We start from the raw sequence: 13,068 nt of genomic DNA on the forward strand, positions 1-13,068 counted from the left end.
TTCTTATGTGATTGACTTATTTCACTCAGCATAATGCCCTCAAGATTCATCCATGTTGTGAGATATTTTGTGGTTTCATGTTGCTCTCTATTGTTGTATAGTATTTTGTTGTGTGTATGTGCCATAACTTATTTATCCATTCATTTGTTGATGGGCATTTAGGTCCTATCTTTTTGCTATTGTGAGTAATACTGCAATGAACATGGGTATGCACATGTCTATTCATGTGATGCCTCTTATTTCTCTAGGATATATTCCTAGGGGTGGGATTGCTGGATCATATGGTATTTCTATTTCTAGCTTTTTAAGGAGGCGCCACATCATTTTCCATAGTGGTTGTACCATTATACATTCCCACCAGCAGTGCGTAAGAATTTCAATCTCCTTGCAACCTCTCCAACATTTGTTATGTTGTGTTTAGTGCCGGTAATATCGGGGTGAGATGGTATCTCACTGTAGTTTTGATTTGCATTTTTCTAAGTGCTAGTGATCTCAAGCATTTCCTCCTGTGTCTATTAGCTGCCTAAATGTCTTCCTTGGTGAAGTGTTTATTCGTAGCCTTTGCCCATTTTTAATTGGATTATTTGTCTTTTTCTTGTTGAGATGTTGAAATATTCTATAGATATTAGATCCTTGTTGGATGTGTCATAGCCAAATTTTTTTTTTCCCCAGTCTGCAGATTCTCTTTTTACTCTTTTGGTGAAGTCTTTTGATGAGCATAATCAGTGTTTAATTTTTAGGAACTCCCAGTTACCTAGTTTATTATCTGGTGTGTGTGTGCATTGCTAGTTATGATTTATATACTATTTATGCCATGTATTAGGACCTCTAGCATTGTTCCTGTTTTTTCTTCCATGATCTTTATATTTTTAGCATTTATATTTAAGTCTTTGATCCATTTTGAGTTAGTATAGTGTGATATATTGATCTTGTTTCATTTTTTTTGTAATGGATGGAAATCCATTTTGCCAGCACCATTTGTTAAAAAGACTGTCTTTTCCCCATTTAATGAACTTTGGTCTTTTGTCAAAGACCAGCTGACCATAAGTGGATGGATTTATGTCTGAGTTTTTGATTCTGTTCCATTGTGCTATGTTTCTGTCATTATACCAGTACCAGGCTGTTTTGACTACCTCAGCTGTATAGTAGGTTCTGAGATCAGGTAGTGTGAGGTCTTTTACTTTGTTCTTTTTCTTCAGTAATACTTTGCTTATCTGGGTCTCTTTCCCTTACATATAAAGTTGGTGATTAATTTTTCCATCTTGTTAAAGAATGCTGTTGGTATTTGGATCTGAATTGCATTATACCTGTAGATTGCTTTGAGTAGAATTAACATTTTCACAATGCTGAGTCTTCCTATCCATGAGCATGGTATGTTTTTGCATTTATGTAGGTCTCTTTTGGTTTCTTGCAACAACGTTTTATAGTTTTCCTTGTATAGGCCTATTTCGTCCCTGGTTAGGTACTTTATTCCTAAGTATTTTATCTTTTTTAGGGCTATCTTTATGCTGAGCAAATTACCTGAGAAGCTTGACTATATGAAGAACACTGCATCAGGATTGGAGGAAGACTCATTAACAACCTGCCTTATGTAGATGTCACAACCTCGCTTGCTGAAAGTGAAGAAGACTTGAAGCTCTTACTAATGGAGATCAAAGACCACAGTCTTCAGTATGGATTTCACCTCAACATAAAGAAAACAAAAATCCTCACAACTGAACAAATAGAGAAAGCTTTGAGGATTTCATTTTACTTGGATCCACAATCAACACCCATGCAAGCAGCAGGGAAGAAATCAAAAGATGCATTGCAATGGGCAAATCTGCTGCAAAGGACCTCCTTAAAGTGTTGAAAAGCAAAGATGTCAACCTGAAGACTAAGATGCACCTGATCCAAGCCATGGTATTTTCAATCACATTATATGCATGTGAAAGCTGGTCAACAAATAAGGAAGACTGAAGAAGAATCGACACCTTTGAATTGTGGTGCTGGTGAAGAATATTGAATATACCATGGACTGCCAAAAGAACAAACAAATCTGTCTTGGAAGAAGTACAACCAGAATGCTCCTTAGAAGCAAGGAGAGCAAGACTATGTCTTACATACTTTGGGCATGTTATTAGGAGGGATGAGTCACTGGAGAAGGACATTATGCTTGGTAAAGTAGAGGATCAGTGAAAAAGAGGAAGATCCTCAATGAGATGGATTGACACAGTGGCTGCAACAATGATTTTCAGCATGGTAGGATTGTGAGCTGAATGAAAAAGGGCAGTGTTTTGTTCTGTAGTATGTAGTATCTGTGACTCAGAACCAACTCCATGGCACCTAATAATGACAACAATATTATGAATAGTACTGTTTTCTTGATTTCCTTTTTGAAGTTCTCTTTGTTGGTGTATAGGAATCCAACTGATTTTTGTATGTTGATCTTGTAACCTATTACTCTGCTGAATCTATTACTTCTGGTAGTTTTTTTTGTGGAACCTTTGGGATTCTCTATGTATTGATCATATAATTTGTGAATAGGGATACTTTTACTTCTGCTTTGCAATTTGGATGCCCTTTATTTCTTTTTCTTATCTTATTGCTCTAGTTAGGACTTTCAGCACAATGTTTAATAGGAGTGGTGATAAAGGTCATCCTTGTCTTGTTCCTGTTCTCAGAGGGAATGTTTTCATCCTCTCTCCTTTGAGAATGATGCTGGCTGTTTGTTTTGTATAGATGTCTTTTAATATGCTGAATAATTTCCCTTCTATTCCTACTTTACTGAGAGTTTTTATCAGGAATTGGTGTTGGACTTTACCCAATGCATTTTCTGCATTGTCTGAGATGATCATGTGATTCTTTTCTTTTGTTCTGTTTATATGTTGGTTTACATGGGTTGATTTTCTAATGTTGAACTATTCTTGCATATCTGGTATGAATCCCATTTGGTCACGGTGTATTAGTATTAATATTTCTCATGGTGCTGAGTTTCCTTGGCTAGAATTTTTGTATCTATATTCATGAGAGATACTGGTCTGTAGTTTGCTTTTTTTTGTGGTGTCTTTGCCTGGCTTTGGAATTAGAGTTATGCTGGCTTCATAGAATTAATTCGAGAGTATTCCTTCCTTTTCTATGCTCTGAAGTAATTTGAGTAGTCTGTTGGGAGCTCTTCTCCGAATGTTTGATAGAATTCTCCAGTGAAGCTATCTCAGCGAGGTTTTTTTTTTTGGTGCTGGGAGTTTTTTTTTTTTTTAATCACCTCTTGAATCCATTCTGTTGTTATGGGTCTGCTCAGATTTTCTGCCTCAGCTGGTGTTAGTTTTGGTAGATAGTGTGTTTCTAGAAATTTGTCCATTTCCTCTAGGTTCACAGATTTGTTGGAATACAATTTTTTATAGTACTCTGTTATGATCCCTTTTATTTTGGTTAGGCCTTTTGTAATGTTCCTAATCTCATTTTGTTTTTGAGTTATTCATTTTCTCTCCTGTTTTTCTTTTATCACTTTGGCCAGTGGTTTGTGATTTTGTTGATCTTTTCCAAGAACAAACTTTTGATCTCGTTGGTTCTTTCTATTGTGTATGTGTTTTTTTTTGTTGTTGTTGTTCTGCATTTCATTTATTTCTGTTCTAAATTTATCATTTCCTTTCTTTTGGTGTTTTTGGGAAGCCTGCTGGTTGGGGAGAGGTGGCATAAGCGGCTAGGTGGGAGGGAGAAAGAAAAGGAAGAAAAAGAAAAAAGTAAAAAAGAAAAAAAAAAAAGCAAAGTGCAGGCTAGTGAGTGGGGGTGAGGCAGATCCAGAGGCTGGAGTGAAGGTAGAAAAGGTGATGGGCACTAGGTAGGAGGGAGAACAAAAAGAAAGAAAAAAGATGACCGTACAACAGCAGCCAGAGAGTGAGGGTGGGGCAGGCCCAGGGCAGGAAAGGTCAGTGCTCTGGTGGCTCTCTAGCTGCAGTAGCACAGTGGGAACTGGCAGGAAGGATGGAATTGACATACTGGGCTAGGTGGGAGAGAGAAAGAAAAAGAAGAGAGAAAAGGGGAAAAAATGGTGGTGTGATAGGAACCAGTGGGTAGGAGTGAGGCAGACTGGTGGCAGTGGTGGGCTGGTAACTCTCTAGCTGTGGTGGCATGGTGGAACCAACAGGAAGAGGGAGTTGTGGTATATGTAGCCAGGTGGGAGGGAGAAAGAAAATAAAGAAAGGAACTACAAGACAGAGAAAAGAAACAGTTAAAAAGAAAAAAATCGGTAGTACAGTGGGGGCTGGGAAATAGGAGCTAACATGTGGGCCAGTGGGAAGGGAGAGGATGTGACATATAGGGCTAGGTGGGAAGGAGAAAGAAAAGGCAGAAGAGGAAGAGAAAAAAATGGCATGGCAGGAGCTGGCAGGTGTAGGCAAGGTGGACCTGGGGTGGCAGTGGGCCTATGGCTCTCTAGTAGTGGCAGCCTAGCAAGGGCTGACAGGTCACTGGGGAGGTAATGTATGGGGTTAGGTGAAAGGGAGAAAGAGAAGGAAGAAAGAGGAAAAAAAAGGCTGTGCAGCAGAAGGGGGTGAGTTGTGTTGTGTGTGGGGGGGCTTGTATTGTGGACCCCAGTGGTGGAGCTACTGGGATGGGAGGATTCTTGCTTCAAATCACCAGAAGGGTGAAGAGTGGAAAGCGTGTTTCTCTGATTACCGAGTGCTCTGTCTCCTGGGAGCTCTGTGAATTTACCTTCCTGTACTGCCTGTCCAGGGCTATTGCTGGCTATATTCCAAGATGACGATGCTGTGCTGTTAGTTAGTAGGGGACTTCCACTTCATATCTCTCTTTGTTCTCTGTTTTCCATCAATTTCTTCTTCCATTTGATGTTTGGTCTAGTTCTTCATTACTTCTATGATTCTTAACCCATTAACGACCCTATAGGACAGAGTAGAACTGTCTCATAGAGTTTCCAAGGAGTGCGTGGCGGATTTGAACTGCCAACATTTAGGTTAGCAGCCATAGCACTTAACCACTACTCCACAAGGGTTTCCAAATGATACTTAGGGTTCCAGATTTAACATCTATATCTGTTTTGTTTAATTTTTCAGGTCTTTGCTGGAAAGGGATGGCCTGGTGTGTCTGGGGTACCATGTTAGCTCCACCTGTGAGGAACAAAATCTTGAGGATGAGTTTTCTGAAATGGTTTTCAAGTCTGGCTATACTTAAATAAACTGACAGCTCTAATTCCAGGAAGGAAGAGGGCACTGCTGATCCATGGCACGAGGTGGCAGTAGAAATACATAAAATATCATTACCATCGGATCAAATATTTGTGAGAAACAAGGCTCTCGGTGATTGTGTATTTGATGCCTTTCAACATTTCTGCCAAACTGAGAACTCTAGGGAGGCTTTTTCAGGCTTGATCCTCATTCCAAAGGCCATCCCACACTCTGAGATCCTTACCAAAGGCCCATTCCTCAAGCCCACATTCTAGACAGCAATAAGGAGGAAAGGAAGGCATGAGCATATCCAGCCCCCATTACTTCAGATACACTTTCCAGAAGTTATACACATATGGGCAGATAATCAGGAAGCTGGAGACATTGAGCTCCTAAATTCCACTGAATCACTCCTGCCAACAGAACCAGCCCTCTTACTCCCATCTGAAAAGATTACTCCATCTTTGTCTGCTAAGCCACCCTCTCCAGTAAAACCATAGTCCCTTCAATTCCCATTTGATAAGATTAGCCCAGCTGTGTCCAAAAAATCTTTGAGATATCACATGAGGTGCTGCCTGTGGCATTGCCAGGAAATTGCCTGAGGCAGATACCTTACAAGACATTGCTGAATGTTCCCAGGACCCACCTCCACCACATATTTTTGCTTCTAGACCTATCACTGAAAAAAGTTCCAGTAAGCCCAAAGAAGTGAAGTAAAAATTGTGACTCATAAGGAGGTATGCTACACTCCAAAAGAACTGCTTGACTTTCTAATATATACAAACAGACATCTGGGGAAATATGTGTGAGAATGGCTATTAAAGGTGTAGAATAATGGTGAAAAGAACATTAAGTTGGATCAGTCTGAGTTTATTGAAATGGGCCCCCTAAGTTCTTCATTCAATGACTCAGTTTGAGAGCTTAGGAAAGGGATGTTATATTTTATTTTGTTGGTTCACTGAAGTATGGATTACACAGTGGCCTACCCTAAATCAAGTTGAAATGCCAGAATTGCCTTGGCATACTGTAGGACAAGGTACCCAAAGTTTTAGGGATATTGGCAGGTTAGAGTGGATTTGTCAGACTGAACCCATAAACCCACCCATGGAGTGCCAAGAGGACACAACTTTCACCACAATGGTGAGGAACAAAATTATGAAGGATGCTCCAGCATCCTTGAAGACTACTTCCTGATTGCTATTTTATGTAAGTCAGGCTTAACAGTGGAAACTGCCCTAATTGAATTAAGACACCTAATTACAATGGGGCTGATTAGACCCCATGGTGATAGGGGCCAAGATGTAGCACTTAATTGTTGAAGACAAGGTGGGCATGGTTACTGTAATGGACAGCAGAGTCAAAACAATAATCAGAATAGTCTGACTTGTATGGACTTATGATGTTGGCTACCTAGTCATGATCTTCCTAGGAGTGAAATAGATGGGAAATCTACTAAATGTTTGCTTGATCTATACAAGCAGAGGAATTCAAGGTCAAGTAAATAGCAGCTTAACTCAAATTGCCAGAATAGAGAGCCATGGCCCCTCAATCAATTGCCAGACTTGAGTCAGTTTACTGATCCACAACCTCCTGAATGAAGGTGAGGCTTGGTCCCTTTGAAGAAGGTCCCCACTGTGCTACCAAAATTTTGTACTGTTAACCTTTCTCCCAGCCTTTGGCAAAGAGATCTTAGCCTTTTACAAGGGTGACTGTTTATTGGGAAAAAGGAAATGATCAGGCTTTTCGGGGATTACTGGCACTGGTTCTGAACTGACACGAATTCCAGAAGACCAAAACCATCACTATGGCCTATGGGTCAGAGTGGAGGGACGTATGGAGGTCAGATTATTAATGAAGTCTTAGCCCAGGTCTGTCTCACAGAAGGTCCAGTGGGTCTTCAAACCCATCCTGTAGTGATTTTCCCAGTTCCAGAATGCATAATTGGAATAGATATATATACTCACCAACTGGCAGAACTTCCACATTGGATCCCTGACATTTGTAGTAAGGGCTATTATGGTAGGAAAGGCCAAGAAGCCATTAGAACTGCTCCTGTCTAGGAAACAGTAAATCAAAAGCAATACTGCATTCCAGGAGAGATTGCAGAGATTACTGTCACCATCAAGAATATAAAGGATACAGGGGTGGTGATTCCTACCACATCCCCATTCAACTCACCAATTTAGGCAGTAGAAAAAAACAGATGAATCTTGGAGAATGAGAGTGGATTATTGTAACTTAACCAGGTGGTGGTTTAAATTGCATTTGATGTTCCAGATAAGGTTTCATGGATTTAGCAAATTAATACATCTCCTGGTACTGGTATGCAGCTGTTGATCTGATGCCTTTTTCTCAATTCCTGTTTCAAAGGGTCACGAGAAGCAATTTACCTTCAACTGGCAAGGCCAGCAATATACCTCCACTGTCCTATCCCAGTGGTATATCAATTCTCCAGCCCTGTGTCATAATTTGAAAACTTGGTGGTACAGTGGTTAAGAACTTGGCTGCTAACCAAAAGATCAGTGGTTCCAATCCACCAGCCACTCCTTGGAAACCCTGTAGGGCAGTTCTACTCTGTCCTATTTGGTCACTAGGAGTCAGGATCCACACAATGGCAACAGTTTTTTTTTTTTTTTAATGTCATAATGGGGGATCCTTGATTGTCTTTCCCTTCCACAAGATGTCACACTGATCCATTACAATGATGACATTGTTCTGAATGGTCCTAGTAAGGAAGAAGTATCAATGACAGTAGACTTCTTGTAAGATGTTTGCATGTTACCAAAACCGGAGTTTCCTTGGAGGTGTGACTTACATCTAATATATACGGATGTTTTGGCAAAACTTGCCCCCGCTCAATCTTGCATCCAACTCGTCATCCTCTGATGTCTGGCTCTTAGGACATGATTCAGCAGCCTGTTGCCTGACCTGAAGATCTTGGAATTTGCCAGTTCCCACAACCCTGTGAGCCAGCAGGCTTCTGCCTGACTAGCCGATTTTGGATTCATTAGCCCCTGCAACCACATGAATCAGCAGAAGCCTCCGGCCTGAAGCCTGACCCATGGATTTGGCACTTGCTTGCCTTCACTACTGCATGAGCCATTTCCTTGAGATAAATTTCTGTCTCTGTGTGTGTGTATATATATATATATGTTTTAGTCATCTAGTGCTGCTATAACAGAAATACCACAAGTGGATGGCTTTAACAAAGAGAAATTTATTTCTTCACAGTAAAGTAGGCTTAAAGTCCAAATTCAGGGTGTCAGCTCCAGGGAAGGCTTTCTTTCTGTCAGCCTTCTCATCAATCTTCCCCCAGACTAGGAGCTTCTCTGCACAGGGACCCCAGGCCCAAAGGATGCACTCTGCTTCCAGCACTGCTTTCTTGCTGGTAAGAGGTCCCCCCTCTCTGCTTACTTCTCTTTCCTTTTTATCTCTTGAGAGACAAAAGGTGGTGCAGGCCACACCCCAGGGGAACTCGCTTTACATTAGATCAGGGATGACCTGGGTGAGGGTGTTACAATCCCAACTTAATCCTCTTTAACATAAAATTACAATCACAAAATGGAGAAAAACCACACAATACTGGGAATCATGGCCTAAACAAGTTGACATATTTTTGATGGACACAATTTAATCGAGGACAATATGTATGTATTCACTGGTTTTGCTCCTCTATAGAAACTAGCCTAAAAAAAGACACCCCCAATTACTATCTGAGCAGAATGAAAACTTTATTTCTTAGCCACCTTTTCAACTGGTTGTGGTCTCATGACTACACTGTGACCAGAGATGTGTATAACTTCTGGAAAGAGTATCTGAAGTAATGGGGGCTGGATATGCTCACGCCTTCCTTTCCTCCTTATTGCTGTCTAGAATGTGGGCTTGAGGAATGGGCCTTTGGTAAGGATCCCAAAGTGTGGGATGACCTTTGGAATGAGGATCAAGCGTGAAAAAGAGCAAAACAAAATCAAACCAAACAAAGCAAAACCAAAAAAAAAAAAAAAAAAAAAAATCCCCAAAATCAAATAACCCTAAAACAAAAAAGGAAACTGGGAACCAAATCCTTGACACCGTGGATTGTCATAACAGCCCTGTACTGCCTACTTTCAGTCCTTTTACAAGAGAGAAATAAAAGTACATCTGTTAAAAGACATGTGTAGTTTGGATTTTTAGTCACTTAATCCTAAATAATCCAAGATGTTAGCTGAATATCAATTAAATGATGATAGGGGTATGAAATGTTTATTTACAGCTCTTTATTTTTCATTGTAATCATTTATATAGACCTTATTTTTTTGCTAAGGAAAAATCTAGTTTTTGACAGTAACACCCAAGTTTTTTGTGTATAAGATCATTTTTTTTATTTGTATGTTTTCTCAAACAAGGGAGAAAATGCAGCCAAAATTTAAATGAAATGTGTTAGAAATCAGAGTGAATTTCTGGGGAAATAGTAGCTTGAAATATTTCATAACTTACCTACTGAATTAAATCCAAAGTAGAAAAGGAAACTTCATCTACACTGAATCTAGCTATACCTTTAAACAAAAGTTTAAATAAAATTTTAGCATACATTTCCACTGCTTTTGAGCATGGTGAAAGATGGATATCTGCAGAATAGGAGAATAAGTTTCATTGAGGGGAGAATTAACAAAGGCAACGTGTAGCATGAACCTTGAGAAACAGAAGATGACGGAAAATAAAATATTGTGGAAACGTAGAATAAAATAATTTGTGAATAATATTTTGGTGGAGTTTATGCAAATGCCCTTTGGCTTTGGGAATTAGGGCATGACCATATTAATCTTTTACTTCTTGGTGTGCAGCGTTCTATACGGTTTAATGTGACTGGTTTTTATACCCTCTGCAGCTGGCTTTTATTGTTGTGGCTTGGTCAGGCAGTTTTAAGACTTTGCGTCTTATGTCCGTTTGAAGTTTTTACCATGGGAAGTGGCTACTGCTCAGGATGGCTTTGTCCAAGGACAAGTGGCTGTTTTTATACTGATGAATGTCTTTGGTGATTTTATGAGGACACAGATTCTAAGATAGATCTCTGCATGGAAAATGGTTACTGGGGAGTGTTCAGGGAGAGGGAAGCAGGACTGGGCAGAGAAAGAAATTGAACTGTGTTGCAGTTGTAACAGAGACTTCAGAAAATCTCATATGGAGCTCTGGTACTGGGATGGCCCTTCAGAGATTTCCTAAAATGAGGTAAGGAGACCAAATCTTTATACTATGAAATTTGATGTAGGGTGTTCTCAGGGAGAGAATGCACTTTTGGCAACGTAGCTCGGTTCTGCTGGGGGTGATTGCTGGAGAGGAACACAGCCTCATGAGAGGTCAGCAGCCAACACTCCCTGAAGCTGAGGAAATGAGAATATATTGTACTGAAAGGTGTGTATTGGTGGCTGGACATACTATCCATTACAGCCCATGCATGCTTGTATTTTCTCTCCTGTTTGAGAAGATACACAGATAAAAAATGATCTTATATATAGACAACTTGGGTGTATTCCTATGGAAGTAATGGCTTTACACAGGCTTTGTAAACACAGTGCTAAAAACACAGACTACAAGGCAAAGCAAACCTTAGAAAATGTGCACCATCATTGGTATGTTGGAGTCCATTGTTGAGGCTATAGTGTCAATCCACCTTACTGAGGGTTTCCCTCGTTTTTGCTGACCCTCTGCTTTACCAAACATGATGTCCTTTTCTAGCAATTGGTCTTTCCTGATGATGTGCCCAAAGTAAGCAAGATGAAGACTCACCATTACCAAATATGTGACAAAGAAGTTGAAATGATGCCATCAAGTGCCTATGAATTGAATTTGTGGCAGTCTGTAATATTTCTTCTCTTTAGAAATAATTTTTAAGAATATTTTTTAGAAAAATTAAAGATATTTATTAATATTTGAAGATATTTATAAAATTATGGAATACAGAAAACAAGCCAAATATATACTTCCAAAAATATCTACTTCTAAAACTGATGTGATTACAACTACTTTGGAATGACATTTAAGTAAAGCTAATTCCATAAGCAGAATGATACTAGAATCCCAATTTAAAATTCATAATTCCTTGCAAGCTTCAAAGGATTAAGAAATTCTCAAAGAAAAATGAAGTGATCATGTCCATCAGAAGGTATCACTGATGCTAAACACATTCAAGTTTTTTGACTTTGACTCCAAATCCTATGGCATATAAAATACAGGAAGTCTTCAGTTTGCGTAGTAGTGTCGGACCGGAAGAAGGCCTATGCAAACTGAACCTGCAAAGTGCTCTTAATAAACAATGGGAAAAATTACTATCTTAGTGACCTTTAAAATTTTTGTCAAAACACTAAAAAGCTCTCTTACTGTTAGTTATAAGTTTATAGGGAAATGTGAAAATTGAAAAACTTTTATTTTGTAGAGTGTAATTTAACACTTCAGAAACATGGAATTATTTTCTTTCTTTCTAAAAGCTTATCAAGAGTGGCTTGAACAGTTTTTGCCTTCTTGTTATATAATTTAACAATCTGGAATATCTTTTCTATGCATTCACATATTTTTGTACTCCTTGTACTTCTAAGTCTGGCTTAGTTTCCAACATTTTATTCTTTGATAAGATCTCTGTGGTTTTTTTGAATGTTGCTGAGAGTTTATGTAATGTGAAGTTTTCTGTTGGTGTCACTTCCTCTGAGACATCTTCATCCTTTTCATCACAATAGCTTTCCTCATGTATGCTGATGAGTCTTCGCTAAGTTCCTCTGTCTTCATATCTACAGTCTCTCCAACAGTAGTAGGATCAACATTCCCATAGTCAGGTATTTCTTCTATAATTCCATTTACATTCAATTTAAATTACATTTCTTTTCTTTTCTAGACTTTCATCACTGTTGGCCAATTCCCTCTCTGCCTATTGTCCATTTTTGTAAAATGTCACACGGGTTTATTACTGGGATACAAGAAGACAACCCAGCTATGAGCTTGGCTGTCTGTGTGAAAACTGAATGACAATCATGACATACTTTGAAAAAAATTATGTGATTGGTCACTGATTATGATGCACATCTGCCATTTACATAGTGATTTGTGGTCTGAAGAGTTAATAATGAACTTTGTACTTTATGTGATTGCTCACAGTTAATATACTGTGTGTTTTGGTCATCTAGTGCTGCTATAACAGAAATATTACAAGTGGATGGCTTTAACAAGGATAAGTTTATTCTCTCACAGTACAGTAGGCTAGAAGTCCAAATTAAGGGTGCAGGCTCCAAGGGAAGGCTTTATCTTTCTGTTGGCTCTGGAGGAAGGTCCTTGTGATGAATCAGTCTTCCCTTGGTCTGGGAGTATCTCAACACAGGAACCTTAGGTCCAAAGGATGCGCTCTGCTCCTGGCACTGCTTTCTTGGTGGTAGGAGGCCCCCCACATCTCTATGCTCGCTTCTTTCTTTTATATCTCAAAAAAGATTGGCTTAAGACACTACCTAATCTTGTAGATCTCATCAATATAACTGCCACTAATCCATTCCATTACATCATAGTGACAGGATTTACAACACATAGTGAGCTGAAGTGAGCTGAAATGGACTGTATTGGCCATTTTGAATTGGACAATCATATAGTCTACTATGCTGGGAATGACAACTTGAGGAGGAGTGGTGTTTCATTCATCGTCAAAAAGAGCATTTCAAGATCTATCCTGAAGTACAACACTGTCAGTGATAGGGTAATATCCATATGCCTACAAGGAAGACCAGTTAATAGGACTATTATTCAAATTTATGCACCAACCACTAGGGCCAAAGATGAAGAAATAGAAGATTTTTATCAGCTGCTGCAGTCTGAAATTGATCAAACACGCAATCAAGATGCATTGATAATTACTGGTAATTGGAATGTGAAAGTTGGAAACAAAGAAGAA

The sequence above is a fragment of the Elephas maximus genome, chromosome 3, assembly GCF_024166365.1.
Source record: "Elephas maximus indicus isolate mEleMax1 chromosome 3, mEleMax1 primary haplotype, whole genome shotgun sequence".
NCBI classification, from domain to species: Eukaryota; Metazoa; Chordata; class Mammalia; order Proboscidea; family Elephantidae; genus Elephas; species Elephas maximus.